At 32.8% G+C, this 15,234-nt stretch overlaps 1 long non-coding RNA gene across 1 annotated transcript; it reads right to left on the bottom strand.

Annotated features, from left to right (window-relative positions):
* Nucleotides 1-9,774: 9,774 nt before the first annotated feature.
* Nucleotides 9,775-11,590, bottom strand: LOC111003896. Its single transcript, XR_006750332.1, has 3 exons — nucleotides 11,444-11,590; nucleotides 10,260-10,416; nucleotides 9,775-9,912 (listed from the first exon to the last, which is right to left on the bottom strand). It is a non-coding gene; the product is annotated as an uncharacterized LOC111003896 (long non-coding RNA).
* Nucleotides 11,591-15,234: the final 3,644 nt, after the last annotated feature.

Here is a 15,234-nt window from a genome sequence, read left to right as displayed (position 1 = left end):
GAATCTGCAAAGTGGGTTCGCGTATACGCACATGTAAAGTTCTGTGCATATAATGACCCAGGCCTAAATTATTTGCCGCGTAATATACAGTATCATAAGAGGGTGAGAAAAATTAAATATAACTTTCGTGTACGTTCAATCCATAACTTGCTGCGATGTCCGCGCTACGTGCTGTTACACCACAGTCTACTACGGATATAGTCTGGAAATGAATTATATCTTTAATTAATTTGTATTTCTTTTTTGCGGCAAAAAAGCTCTTCCTTAGCGCTAATAATGGAAAAAAACATGTACTAGAGCAAATTATCATGCATTTCTATTTGTACACAAAATCATCGCAATATCTAAAAAATCACGTAAGACAAGACGTTACTCCAATTATAAAAGCAATCAGTGGTCTTAAAACATGTTTAGATCTGGGCCTCAGATTTCAATATGTGTTTCAGTATTGTTTATTTTTGGTTCGTCGAACAAGAGGTAAATGCGCACATAGACAGAATGTCTATTGGTACACAGCCGGGGATCGAACCTACGAGTTCAGGAATTAGAGTAGACGGTCAAACTGGGTCAACAATCTGTTATATATACTCATGAATTATTTTTTATTACTACATTATTAGATATAATTGAAAACACTTTTACAAAATTGTTTACTCACACAGTTGCTGGGTACGCCATTAAAACCTCGATTGCCACATATTCTCATAGCACACGTGTTCATCTCTTCTATATTGTCTCCTGAATTGCAATATTAATTTTTCGTGACTCTAGCTTAGTATAATTAAAAGTGTTACACTTGCACTCAATCGAGGAATAAATTCAAAGAGCCAACTTTGTTGTAATAAGTTTAAAGAAAGATAAGTTGATTATCTGGTTTGGAACTTGAAGTGTTCAATTACTTACCATATCGTATAAACTCTGGATTATCGTCCGGGCTAAAGTTTAGTTCGGAGTGACTGCTATTTCCGATCTTTGGGGAGGCTGTGTACCTGTCATCACGTTCTGACAACGAGTCCACGATATTACTATAAAATAAGTTCACTAAAATATACTACAATGACCAACCAATAATGTGTATAAAACATCAATTTACATTAGTATTATCCTTATGAAATAAGAATGTAACTGCCAACATTATTCGAAGTGGTTTCGAGTATAATACCGGCATTATACTCAAAAAAGTTGCTTACAATTGTGACGTCACTTGTTAGTTAAAATAGAAGTAAAAAATAATCTTAAAACTAAAAAAAAATGGTTAAATAACCATTTTTTTTAGTTTTAAGATTAATTTGAGTAATTTGAGATAATTTGAGTAAACTTAACGTAAATAAGTTAAGTTTACTCAAATTATCTTAAAAAATAAAAGATAAAACGTGATTTGTATACAACTCAAATAGAAAAACTCCTAACGTCGAATTGGGAAGGATTTATGTAAATTAAGTATTATTTATAGTATTCCAGTAAAAACTTAAAGTATTATTGTTACAGTATCATCATTAGAGCATTTCTTAGTATCTATCATTATATATATTAGTATATTTAATAATAATAAACTAATATATATATATAATAAAATTATAGATATTATATACTAGCAATACTATATATAAAAGATACTATAATATATGTTAGTATATTTATTAGTATTATAAGACTCACATGGAGGGTCGATTATTACGGGTCGAATGCCGGCGGTATGCTGCCGCAAGCACTGCACATATTGAGGCAATTAACAAACCCCCAACTACAACAAAGAACCCTAGCATCGGCGACAGGAACAGCGGAGTATGTGACTCTGTAAAAAGAAATATCACTGAAATATAATTTTCTAACAACAATATCGTCTAATAAAGGATTATGTTACCAATAAAGGACTCAATAAAGGATAAAAGTATAATATTTATTTCGGAGATTTCATATTATACAAACCAAGTTTGTGATAGATCTTAGACATAGAAATATATAATTATAATTTAATTAATTAAGTTTTATTCTAAGTCTCAGTAAAAACAATCAAGACATTTCAGGCAGGAAAAAACAACGATAAGAATAAGGCGGTAAACTCCTGGAACATTCATAATTTTAATAATTAGAATAATTAGATTTTTCATATCACAAATCGAGGATGAGGTTAATCATCTCAATCAATCAATTCCGTTCATTTTAGACTTTCATAATTATCCACTCTTTTGTACGTACAGTAACCAAAAAACAGTATGGCCTCATTCGTACATGGTTACTACAGTACCCAAAACGAAGAGTTTAAGAAAATGACATCTAGTTCAAACTGACTTTAGAAATAAACGTTTTTATCGACGTAAAAAACAAATTAAGTCATTGATATAATATTGGAGATTGAACTGCTATCAAACAAGTTTGCAGTTTATGTAAATGCATCGGTTTGAGACTTTAACATTTTGGAAAGTCCGATTAATACCTACTTAGGCATAGAACTTACCTGTATTCTGATTAGATGAAATAACGGTATACAGGGTAGAGATCTCGCTTCTTCCCTTCGCGTTCGATGCGTACAGCTTGAGAAAATAATGGGCTCGTGCGCGCTCAGGGAGGTCAGTTACCGCCAGAACTGGTATATTTGAGGTAACGTTTGACTGAACCTAATGGAAAAGTTAACTCAAAGTAATTATGGGCTATTGAACAGTGTTAGTCAAGTGGTTAAGCGATTCTGAACTGTAAGGGTGACCTTACACCAATGGAAGTCTTCCTAAGGAAGACATTTTATTTACTCTCTTCTCTGTATTTTATGAACACGCGTTAGAAACTTGTGTATATACGTATGATGAAAATTGGTCATTTTTAACTAATAATTCGAAAATTTAAAAAAATTAGTCTGGACATGGTAACTTTGCAGATTCTATTAGATCTATAAAACTGTTACTGAAATATTGCCAATTTTCATCATACAGGTACGCTTTGCTAAGAGAAAGAGTTCTAGTCTGGGCTTTATCTGTTTTGCCTAGACATGTAATAGATCGAAGAGAAACTGCGAAGTTCCCATATCTGTATAACACAGTTTTTTTATTTATTTATTAATAAGTATATTAAATTATAATTTCTTCGTTTCCTATTTCTTTATTTTTTATATAATTAAACTATTATTTATTCTATTTTTTTTTAAATATCGGTCGACAAATTAACACAATTGCAAATTTATTCATACTAATGAGTCGATCTACTTTATTATTTTGTGTTCTTGTTAAATAACCCGTAAAGGTTTTATTAAGAAACTTACAGCTGTTTCTGAGAAGATTTCATATGAACAGTTACCTTTTAGTGACGCCTAAGTAAATTCTATTTGTTGTTGACAAATATTTATTCACATTTATTTGTAACCATAGTTTATAAGGCTTTCTACCCTTTATTATTAAGCTTTTTGTTCGGAGTATTTGTTGTGTTTCTTCGAGGGAGTCGGTACGGAATAAGTTTAAGGAACTAAATATCAATATATTCTTGAAGCCTTGTTGTATACACAAAAAATTTAAACGATGTATGTGGGGGACTCCTTTTCCGCAATTAGACTCTTAATTGGTCCGTTGTGCGTGAACAAAAAAAAAATTTAAACGATTTTACAACATATGGTGAATTTCACCTGTATAATACGTGAAATAGAACTTATTTGAGTGTACGACTAACCAGGCTCCAGAAGATAAACCACTCCTTAGATGGAAATTGTATTCGTTTTTACAACAAACTCCCAAGCGAAATTAGAGAATTATCACTAAATAAATTCAAAGCCCTCGTTTAAAGTAAATTAATCAATAAAGCTTTTTATAAATGTGACGAATACTTAAATGATCCTAATCCTTGGGATTGATTTGCTCTAGTTCAAACAATTTGTTTTAAAAACTTGGCGATTGAAAAGAGTGGCGAAAAGTGGCCAGTTCTTCTTGCCCGCTCTACGCCCTTGACTTGCGAACTGGTAGTAAATGTAAATTTACAATTAATTTAATTTTTTGACGTTCATAAGTGTACTTGTTTACCTATATAAATCAAGATATTTTTGATTTGATTTTTGCTACTACCACTATTATTATATGACCTATGACCTATATATGCCTACAACTAGATATATATATGTCCCTTCTTTTCGCAAAACAGCATAACACAAAAAGGCAACGTCTCTTGTAAAAATTATCAATGGGAACTATGCTTTTTAGTTTTATTACATTCAATATGTTGTTTCTTATAAAAACGAATAAACATTATTGTGGCCAAACGGCTTAACGATTTAATTCAAATTTTGCAAATCGTTTAAGATCGTTGAAATCTTAAACTTTATCATGCAACGGGATTACTCATGCTACGGATGGTATACACTGTACTATCCAACGTTTCCATTGCTATTTATTGATTTCCATTTCTATAAAGTACTTATAGATTTACGAGGAAAGGTATAAACATTCATATCGATAATTTCCTGAGGAAATACTCGTTTTATTTAATAAATATTTTTTTTTATAGCTTTTAGTATTTTTTCATCGGATCTATATGTTCTTACAGGCAAGTAGTTGTTTTTATTCATATGTTCAATTTACAATATTTACTGTAATAGAAAATGGAATGGCTTTTTGAATGTCTTTTTTGTATAATAAGATATTTTACTATATTTAATAAAAAAGTAAATCTTTTTTAAGCTAAATTGTATATATAACAGTAAAGATGTAAATTAAGTTTTAGTGGAAATTTGTAATGATTGTATTTTTAATGTTTCCTGATTTTGATTAAATTCTGTGACCAAAGGTCAGAATATGATAAATGCAATTTCATTACTTGATAGTACAAGCAATTAAATTATTAAGATTAGGAAGAGAGATTAAGAAGTCTTGAAGGCAATATTAAAATATGAAACACTATTATTAAGTCATACCGAGCAAAAATGTACTTACAATTGTCTGATCTATGACCACAGAATTATATCAGACTTTTCCTTATTAGTGCCTACTATAGCCAGGATTTTCGTTATATTTATTTTATATGAACATTGCTGGTTTACATTAAAATACTACATTAACTGTCTTTCGTAGCGCTGATGTCGCAAGGTTTGGATTGCGCGAAACTCATTATTGAGTTCGGGATCGGCTTCGGAAATTTCAGAGTAAGGACAGATGTACCCACACAATACCGAAGAATACTCGTATGTGCCTATCTAGAAAAATTGATAATGAAACAGATGCAGAAGTGTATAGCCCTCAGGCCACTAGGGTAGCGGGACTATAGACCGTTATATGAAGGGATAATAGAGGTCCTCAGACAATGCAGTTACCTTGCATGCTATTAACTTATATGTTTTGAAGGTAGCTTCCTAATTCCTTTACATACTTAACATGGTACGTCAAAAACGGCTGAACTCAAAATCACCTATTTATCTCTAATAAAATAACCAGTGGCGCTGAAATTTTTAGATCTAGGCTTCGGATTCCTGTATTTGATTCGTAATTATTATTTTAAGTAGATGATCAGACTTTTGTGCCTGAGACGCGCTATGAACTTTAGGTCTAAGGCTACGTCCGCACAGACAGGCGGCTTGCTTAGCGCCTAGAGCCTAGTGAGTCACCTAGCGAGTAGCTTAGTAAAACGAACGTTCTAGAATGTTCGCGACCGGCCGCACTGCGCGCTTGGCTTAGTCGCTTAGCGTGTAACAGAATAAAATGGATGAATTATTAATTGCATCAGTTTTTAAAAGAAAACCTTTGTGGAATCTTTTAATTATGAGTTAATTTTTCTTTAACTTTACTGAGAAGTAGATCAAATGTTTCACTTGCCATACGCAAATATATTTTGTAAAATTTGTCGTCAAAATTACGCAACTGTTTTTAAAGAACATTAAACTCCCCATGACTTGACCGTGACTTATTTATGTCATGAACCCAACATGATGGATAAGGTCGTGAAATGGTATATTTCAAATGTTAATTTTCTGAAAGTAGCAGTTTTAGAGCTATTTTTGAAAGTGACATCTCTCTCGTAAACGTGGCGACTAGCAAATGACCAAGACACTTAGCGACCCACCTCGCAAACCACCTGTAGTGTGGCCACCGTGTATCCTAGCAAGTAGTCAGAGCGCAAGCTACTAGGCTCTAGTCGCTAAGCAAGGTGCCTGTCTATAGGTAGGGTAGCCAATATGATGCCGGCTTTCTCGCGTTTTCCTTCACAGTGTGACCGAATATTAAATGCGCACATAGAAAGTTCTATGATCTTACGACCTATGACCCTACGGAGTCCTATGACCTCAGAGGTAAGAGTTGCACGCTAAAACGACCATACAACACTGCTAAAATTAATGTCTAATAGAAAGTAGATTAATAGTAATAATATGTGATATATTTATTATTATATGTATAGAAAGAGTATATAAAATGTGTGATGCCTACTTGGTTAACCGACTTATCCAGGGAAACATATACGTGGGTAACACTGAAAATATTTAGAACTGGCCAGTTAGAAACATTCCTAATGAAAACTTTTTTGAATTTCAATTTAAGAACTCTTTGCTATCTAATGTAGTATATCGCATTCATTTGTCATTTGTATTTGTGAGTTGGAGGTAAATCTAAAACTCTTGTTACACGTGAAAATGAACCTAACACGAGAAAAATTTCGGTCAATGATTTATTATGACTTTCGTTGTGGGCTTACTCAACAAAAAAGCTATGATAGGCTGAATTAGCATTTTTTGCTGTATTTGACATCGTCACAGGTGATGACAGCTAAGGAAATGAAAGGAATGGGTGTTTCCTTTTAAGGATGAAGTCAAGGAAAAAAGATGATTGCCTCAATCTTTGATCGGAGTTGTTCTAGAAGATGAAAGGACTGCAGACTGGTATGTCAATCGCTGTTTGCCTGTTGTCTAGGAAAAAAAATTAACAGCAGCACCCTCGAAGCAGGATCCTTCTTCACCACGATAATGCTTCAGCGCACTCCGCAAAATGACTGTTAAATATTTGACTATGGCAGGTGTCGTGTTGACTTATCCTCCATACAGTCCTGACCTGGCACCCTGAGACTTTCATTTATTTCCAAGAACTAAAGATAAAATTTTGAGATAGAATTAGAGGCGTACGAAAATGCCATAAAAAACACCCCTAAGGACACGGCTTTTCTCAGTGGTATCGAATGCGACGATGTGCGGAGAGAACGGAGATTATTTCGAAAAACAATAAAAGTATGTATTGGCAACTTTCTACATTAAGCCGTTTTTCATTTTCTAAATATTTTCAGTGTTGCCTAGGTGTAAATATAGTGGACCTTTTTATGCTTTCGATTGGTAATACGTAGAATATCATTAATTTAATTACCTTCGTTACATCCTAATAAACGTCTTACACTACGGCTGTTAAAAGAAATCAAATAATTTATTTGGCGAAATGTTAGTAATATCAGATATTATATCGAAAAATAGGAAGGCAAAATTTGATAATATTCATTGGCATTCTCTAAAAGATATTAGGATTATTTAATTATATCCAAAATGTAACGTCAAATATGTTATGTATTGATAGACCTCTATACAAATAAAAAAAATATGAACGTCATGATTATTTAACACATAAAAATTAAGCCATCGCTATATGCTCTATATCACCACTATACGCTTCCAATATATTAAAGATATAACTTTAAAAAAAATTATAACTAAAGACCTATGTACTCACATTCATAGAGGGTAGTTCCAGCACCTCCATGTGAAATGCCTGTTTAAGACCTCCATCAAAGCCTTCTTCACACTTCACTTGCAAAGTTGTAACGCTTTCATTCAACACTGAACAGTTATGTAGAGCCGTTGGTATAGCTGCAAGACAGATTGTAATTTTAAACTTAAATTCAAAAGTTATTAGATTACATATTTGAAATGTATTTTACCGTTTTTACGTATATGTTGCATATATTATTATTTATTATATTTCTAGAGACTGTAGTAAATGAGACATCTTACTTTTTTACTGATATAACAAGATACAATTATTAAATTAAATTTAACAATTATTACATAAATCAAAGAATGAATTGAAAGAATTATGCATAACAAAAATCTATTAAGTAGTTTGTAAGCAGTATTCTCGTAAGTGGACTTCCGATGCGATTTACGATATAAATCGCCTACTTCTATCTATCTATATCGATATTATATATATCTATATCGAATATCGATCTAGTGTATCATAAATATTATTTTGTTATGTTAGGTGAACTGCGTGCAATCACAAATTGACCGTCTAAACTATTTAATTAAATTCTAGCGAACTTTGTAAATTAAAACTAATATAAGAATAACGATACAGAATAATACAAGGATATGACTTAGTATATATGACTTAACCTATGACCTATTATAAATGTCGTAGTAATGGCACTACTAAAGCTCTGTCAGCTGCCACAGTCGTGATATCATGCTTATAAATTAAAAACATCAAAGCCAAGTTACTTCAAAAACGTTTAAACTGGAGATTTATTTGATTTGCCACAAGAAAGGCAAAACCTTCGATTTGATTAGTTCGATGAAACGATCGAATTAGGAAGCCTATATAAAGAATCCTCTGAAGTAGAAATTAAGCGATAAATTAATTTATGACATCAGCTGAAATTAATATTTTTAGAAAAATTTACTGCTTCTATTTATGAGCTGGTTTTGTTAATTTTCAGTGCGAGTATGAGCAGTGTTGGCCTCGTGTGCGACTCTCTCTCTCGACTCGACTCTGAGGTCGTAGGTTCAATCCCCGGCTGTGCACTCACGGACTTTATTTCTATGTGCGCATTTAACCTTCACTTGAACGGTGAAGGAAAACTTCGTGAGCAAACCTGCTTGCCTTAGACCCATAAAGTCGAGGGCGTACGTCAGGTACAGAAGGCTGATCAACTACTAGCCTATTAGATAAATAATGATCTTATTTCTATTTTTTATCAGTCAGATATACAAATCTGACGAAACAAACAAATAAAGCTTTCGCAGCTTTTCAAGCTTGCTCATCATCACCAAAGTTATCTATTAAAAATATTCAAAGAGGGTAGAACAATAATATATACAACGACAAAGTAAATATAATTTAAACTACGATCTAAATTAATTAGTGACGAATTTATAAACAAACTAGCTACCACACAAACTAACTATCTTTAATACAAACATTTACAGTAACATGTTAAAGTACATATATTAACATTGCCGTTCCTTCATTCCCAAGGTAGAAATCAGCAGAATTTCGCAAATTCCGTCTGTAATATCCAACCTAAAAGTTCAGCCACTTCTCATTCAAATTCTTCGCGAAAATAACAGAATAAACACAACTTACTGGTTTGATATAATCGGTGGTGGGCTGATCTATTTAAAAAAAGGGAACAAAGGAAACTTACAGAAACTCATGTAGTAAAATGAAATAAATAAAATGCAAAACCTAAAAACTTTTAACTGGTTTCGTGCCTTATTCTTCCTTACTGAGACTCAGAAGTCGAAACCCTGCTATGCAGAGGTATATACTGGGGTCAACTAAATTAAAAAAAAGTTAAATATTTATACAAAACAAAATAATACGAAATCTCTGCATAAATTACGTAGGAAATACAAAATATTATAAATTAATTAAAAATAATATTATAATAAAGTTTATACGAACGAGGGAATCTCAAAAGCGCACACAGCCATTGGTGCACAGTCGAAGATCGCACTTATGAACATACTTTATAGGGATATAAATGGACCCTATCAGACCAATAAAATATGCTGAAATTTAATTTTATAAGAAAATAAAATACTTACTAGGCGCCACCAGTAGGTAATTGCATGGATCTTTTTGAAGGCCTGCGGTGTTTAAAGCTAAACACGAGACGACACCAAAATCCTCTTCTGAACTTGGTGTGTACAGGAAAGTTGATGTACATCCCCTTGATTTGTAGTATCTGAAAAATAGCAATGTCTTACTAATGGTTAAGCGCTGGTTTCTCAAATATATGGACGCCGTATTTACACCTATAGATTCTTCTCTCTGTCAGCGAACATTCACGTCAAGGTAATAAATAAAAAGGCAAAACGTCGTGAGTGAAAAATGATTAATTAATGAAATGCGGAAGGAAGTCTGATGTTGGCGTTACCCGGAATATTTTTTTTGTCTGTCCAGCTTAATCTAATCTTTAAAAATTTCAGTAAAAGGGCAGAAGTTTAAGCACTTTATCTCTAACCTAATTCAAATAAAAAACGTTAGAAATATATTAGTAAAATTTGTACCATTAAATACAATGCAACGTACTTTGGATCTATATCCATGTACACCTTGGAGTTATTAAACGACCACATAAAGTGATTAGGTGGCGGACTGGAGTTAACTTCACAGATTAACTCTACCGTCTTCTTCTCCAGCACTACAAATACTTGACTGTTCTTCGATGAGATACACTCTGGTGGATCTAAGAAAAGTAATTAACGAACTTTATTTTCTTCATATGAACCATTATGAAAACAAGGTAGAAAATATCTCTTAAAAAAAATAACACTCAACAATTACGACCAATATTTTAACAATACACAACGAAATAAATTTCTGACATGTATTAAAATATATAGACATTTCCTTGGGTAAATAGCTATATTTATTACACGGAGCTGGCGAGTATTTCAGTAAATATTAACTGGTATTTTATTAACACAAAATATTCTTAATGAATTAACGTCGTACGTTGCTGCGTTTTTAAGCTACAGAGCATTTAAACCTTTTTTCAATAATGAATCATTTTCTCGTGGCTGGCTCTGGGCTTAATAGCCATTCAGATAACGAAGAACATCTATAAAGCAGACATATACATCCAGGTCTCTGCACGATCACAGAAGGTAGATGAAAATGTAAAAAACGCTCTACTAATTATTTGCTTAAAGCTGTAATTGGGTCCATTCGATTTATTAGAACAACCTGAATACAAAAAATGGCAGACATTTTATTTACACACTTTAACCATTATAGTTCGTTGAAGTCGGAATCAAAGGAAAACGGGTATTATGGCTAATGGCTACGCGTGCGCACGTGTGTGTGTACATTATTTGTTTCAATTAATATGTAAAAATTCATATCATGAAAAGTTACAGTCCAAGATGTCTGCCTTTTTGATGTTTTTCACTTTGTCAAGGTTTGTTTGTTTATTTTTTTTATATTTTTAAGGGGCAACGCTAGACAACGTAGCGCCACCATAGTGGCGGACGTGGTCCTTAATATAAGCTGCATGATCATATAGATACTTTGCTCATCAGCTCCCAAATTCTGGTAATAATAACCACTGTAATGTTGTCAGTTACGTCTCCCTCTCTGCAGCTTTGAGGACTTATAGGTGTAGGTATCATTTATATGTACATTGTCGAAATTGTGATTTAAAAATTTATCCGTCTGTACTATTTATTAGATTGAATAGTCTTAATTATGTTTATATTTTTATAAATACTTACATCTAACTTGTAAATTTAGTGGGTTGCTTGTAGACATTCCTTCATCGTTCTGCGCTGCACAATTATACTCTCCGGAATCGTTACGAATTACATTTTGCAGCACCAGGCTTTGCTCCCTCACAAAAACCCCTGCGCTGACGTTGTGCGCTATTTCAATACCCTAAAGAACATAAACATCATTTACTTTAAATAATTCAGTTGCTTCATAAGACATCTTTTATGACTAAAGGTGGATCGAGCGTTCGTGTCTTATACCATATTATATGACTATGACAAAATAGTCTTAATTATTATAATATAATATTTAAATAATTAAGGAATCAATTTGTGCCACTATTAACAATATTGTTTTTACGAGAATCTAACATATAACTATATACATATATTAACATAACATACCTGTTTGAACCATAAGAATTTACGAGGGCGAGGATTGGCTCGTGCACTGCATTCCAAGTACACGTCAACTCCTTCCGCGATGTGAAACGGATTCATGTTGGAGCTCATTTTGAGACTGACTATTGGTGCATCTGTTGGGAATTTTCTGGTGTTTTTATGTAATTTTATGGTGTTTATATGCAAAATGGAACTCATGGGAGAGAGTGTGGTAGCTGTTTCTTACTTAACAGCTAGACTACAATGAGCCTGTTTTGGTGGTTAGACAAACAATTAGACATATGTGACATTCGGACTAACCCAAGGCAGCGCACTTGGTCCCACCTTGTTTTTTATATATTTGAATATCTATGGATGTATAAATATGGTAAATGGATATATTATATTAAGTTTTGTTGGCGACACAGGTATAGTATTTTACGCCAATTCTTGGGCCACTATTGTAGCAGAAGCAGGTCTATTACATGTAAATGTGACCAAAACAAATTTTATGTGATTAAGTACGTGGGTAATACTGCATATGTTTAGAACTGGCCAGTTAGAAACATTGCTAATGAAAACGTTTTTTTAATTTCAATTTAAGAACTCTTTGGTAACCTAATGTAGTATATTGCATTCATTTGTCATGTGTTTTTGTGAATGGGCGGCAAATCTAAAACTCTTGTTAAATGTTAAAATGAACCCACGGGAGACAGTCCGAAGGAAGTTTAAAGAATTACATATTTTGTCTTAGGTAAAGTCGATACATTATGAGAATAATTTGTATGTGCCGAAAAATATAGACATCTTTTTTGAAGAATAGTAGCTTCCATAAATAAAGTACTCGTAAAAAAGGCGTAATAAAGGCTGCATAAAAAGAGTAATTCTTTCCAAGGCATACGTTACGGTGTACGTTTTCAAGGTATACGTTTTTTCAACCAAATCCCTAGTGATATACAACTGTTGTCAATAAATAAATTAATCGTACTGTTATACCCTTAGTATGTAAGAGATATGGCTAACCTCTTGATTATCTAATATGCTAAGTAATCAAAAGAAGAGCATGTAAGTATACCAAGCGGGAGCAGGGTTAGTCGATTGTCAGTGCCCATTAAGGTTGCACCTTTGTTTTTTAATTACTATATCTAAATAAATCATTTTGTTTTTTAAAAAGTACGTTAAGTAAAGCTGCTTGCTAAGGCCTACTATAATTCAAATTAATATTTAAACGATCCTAGTGTTTGGATACAATTTGCTCCATTATAAATAAGCAACGCGACTGAATCTCTCAGCTGCATTTACAGACTTGGGGGCGATTGTCAACATCCACAACTGTTTTAATCTAAAATGGGAATAAAAGTTATCGATGTGGTATTGAATTATATCAGTATAATTAGTATTATTATTATTTTCTTATCATCAATTAGTATTATCGAGCATGACATTGAAATGTGAACTCGGCTAAAGTTCACATTTCAATGTCATGCTCGCTTTAATGTTATTGCTTATGGCGGCATCCATGCGTCGGGTTGTCTCTCTCCCTAAAATATGGCGAGGGGGCCGATGCCTATGCGTCATACTCGTGAACGGGTGCTACTTGTGGTAACTGGTCGTGCTTGAATTCGTGTATGAGGTGATTATTTATTTTCGAATAATTAGTTATTTCGACTACGCAACTGCGTGTTCTTCCCACGAGAAGGTAAGTGCGTGCTCCTATTTCTTCATGTCTCCTGCTCATAGAGGGCAAATCTATGTTTTTAACTTATTTTATTAATATTAAAAAACGTTGTGTAAAACAAAAACTTGGCGATAAAAAAGAGTGGCAGAGAGTTTATTGGCAGTTCTTTTCTTCCGTTCTACGCCCTTGATTGGAGAACTCGCAGTAAATGTAAAATTAGAAGCATTTAATTTTCATTTCTGTTTTTGACGTTCATACCTATATGAATAAATGATTTAAAATTTGAAACAGAATGATCCTTCTTTTAAATAAATTTAAATTTGGCCAAAGCGGGCTTAGTCGTAGCAATTATTAAGTTCTCAATTTTAAATAGTTATTAGATCTGGAGGTAGGTGGAGCGAAATAATAAATTGAAAGCCGTCCCTAGTTGTATAAACAATGGCATCTACAAAATAATTGAATATAAATTTATTAATCCTGAGTATTTTAAGAATAGCTTAAAATACTATCAGACTTATAAGACGCCATTTCAAAATAATTTGGGAGAGTGAAAAGGAATGTTTTGTCGATTTATATAAATATACCTATGATTCAATTTATAGGAATATTTCAGTGTATATATTTAAATTTTAAGTAAGTCAAACAAATATTAAGAACAACAGAAGCTCTTGAGTGATCCTTAATACCTATACTTACATTGAACGGCTAATTTCCACGTGTCCTCAAGGCTGCTAGCCCTGAGACGAGGGTTCTCAGCACGGCAAATAAGCATTGTGTCATGATCTTGTGCTTCTGGCACTAGCTGCACTACACTTCGGATCGAGTTTGACCTTGAAAACTGTAAAAATTCATCTCATTTTCTTACAAGAGTAGTCAGAAATAATCTGTGTAGGTATATTGTCATATCCGATGAGTGATTAGCAAATCTACCGATCAGGTCTCTGGTGGGGCTGAGATTTAAATTGCGACTTTTATTGTTTCCCCACCAATAAAAATTACAAGGAAGTAATATATTAAATTGCATTGCATGAATTGTATTTCTTAATCTAGTTTGTTGCTGTTTATTTGTATTGTTTATTAATTTCTTTATTTTAACATTGTAATTTTCCCTTTTAAATGTTGTGCACACTTGTCATTGATGCACATGCACGTATGGTGTTTTTGTATGTCGTGTGTTCTCTGTAAATGTTTTTATGTGTCCTTCTAATATTTATTTTGTCACTATTATAAATGCATATGCGTAACGCATTTTACCACGAATAAAAAATGTCTAATAGCCTCATAGTTGAATTGCCAACCACTTGCAACTTCCACCCTCGTATTAGGATATACCGTTACATAAATTTACATTAGAAACATTTAAAAAATTTATAAATATTTTAGAATTTCGTCGAAGTAAACCTATTCTGCCGATTCATTATACTTCTAAGCATTTTTTAATATTGTATAATAAATACAAGTTCTACTAGAACAACATACACGTTTGCTATTTCCTGAGCGTATCAATCAATTAAGTTCAATGTGTTCAGTTGCTCAAAAAGGGACGTATAGCGTTCGGGATATGGGCTCTTTTTCCCAACTGTCGAAAAATTTTTATTTTCATTTCATACCAATAAAAAAATTATACTGAAGACTTGGCTGTAAGTGAGAAGAGTTTATGTCATAAGTTTTTAATTACGAAATGAAAAATAGGTTAATAGTAGAGAGATGACAATTGAGGGTTGTATGTATTTTTGAA

Source organism: Pieris rapae, chromosome 1 (genome assembly GCF_905147795.1).
Source record: "Pieris rapae chromosome 1, ilPieRapa1.1, whole genome shotgun sequence".
Lineage (NCBI taxonomy): Eukaryota > Metazoa > Arthropoda > Insecta > Lepidoptera > Pieridae > Pieris > Pieris rapae.
Note: the sequence above shows the minus strand (reverse complement) of the source record. Positions and strands in the feature narration are given on the sequence as shown.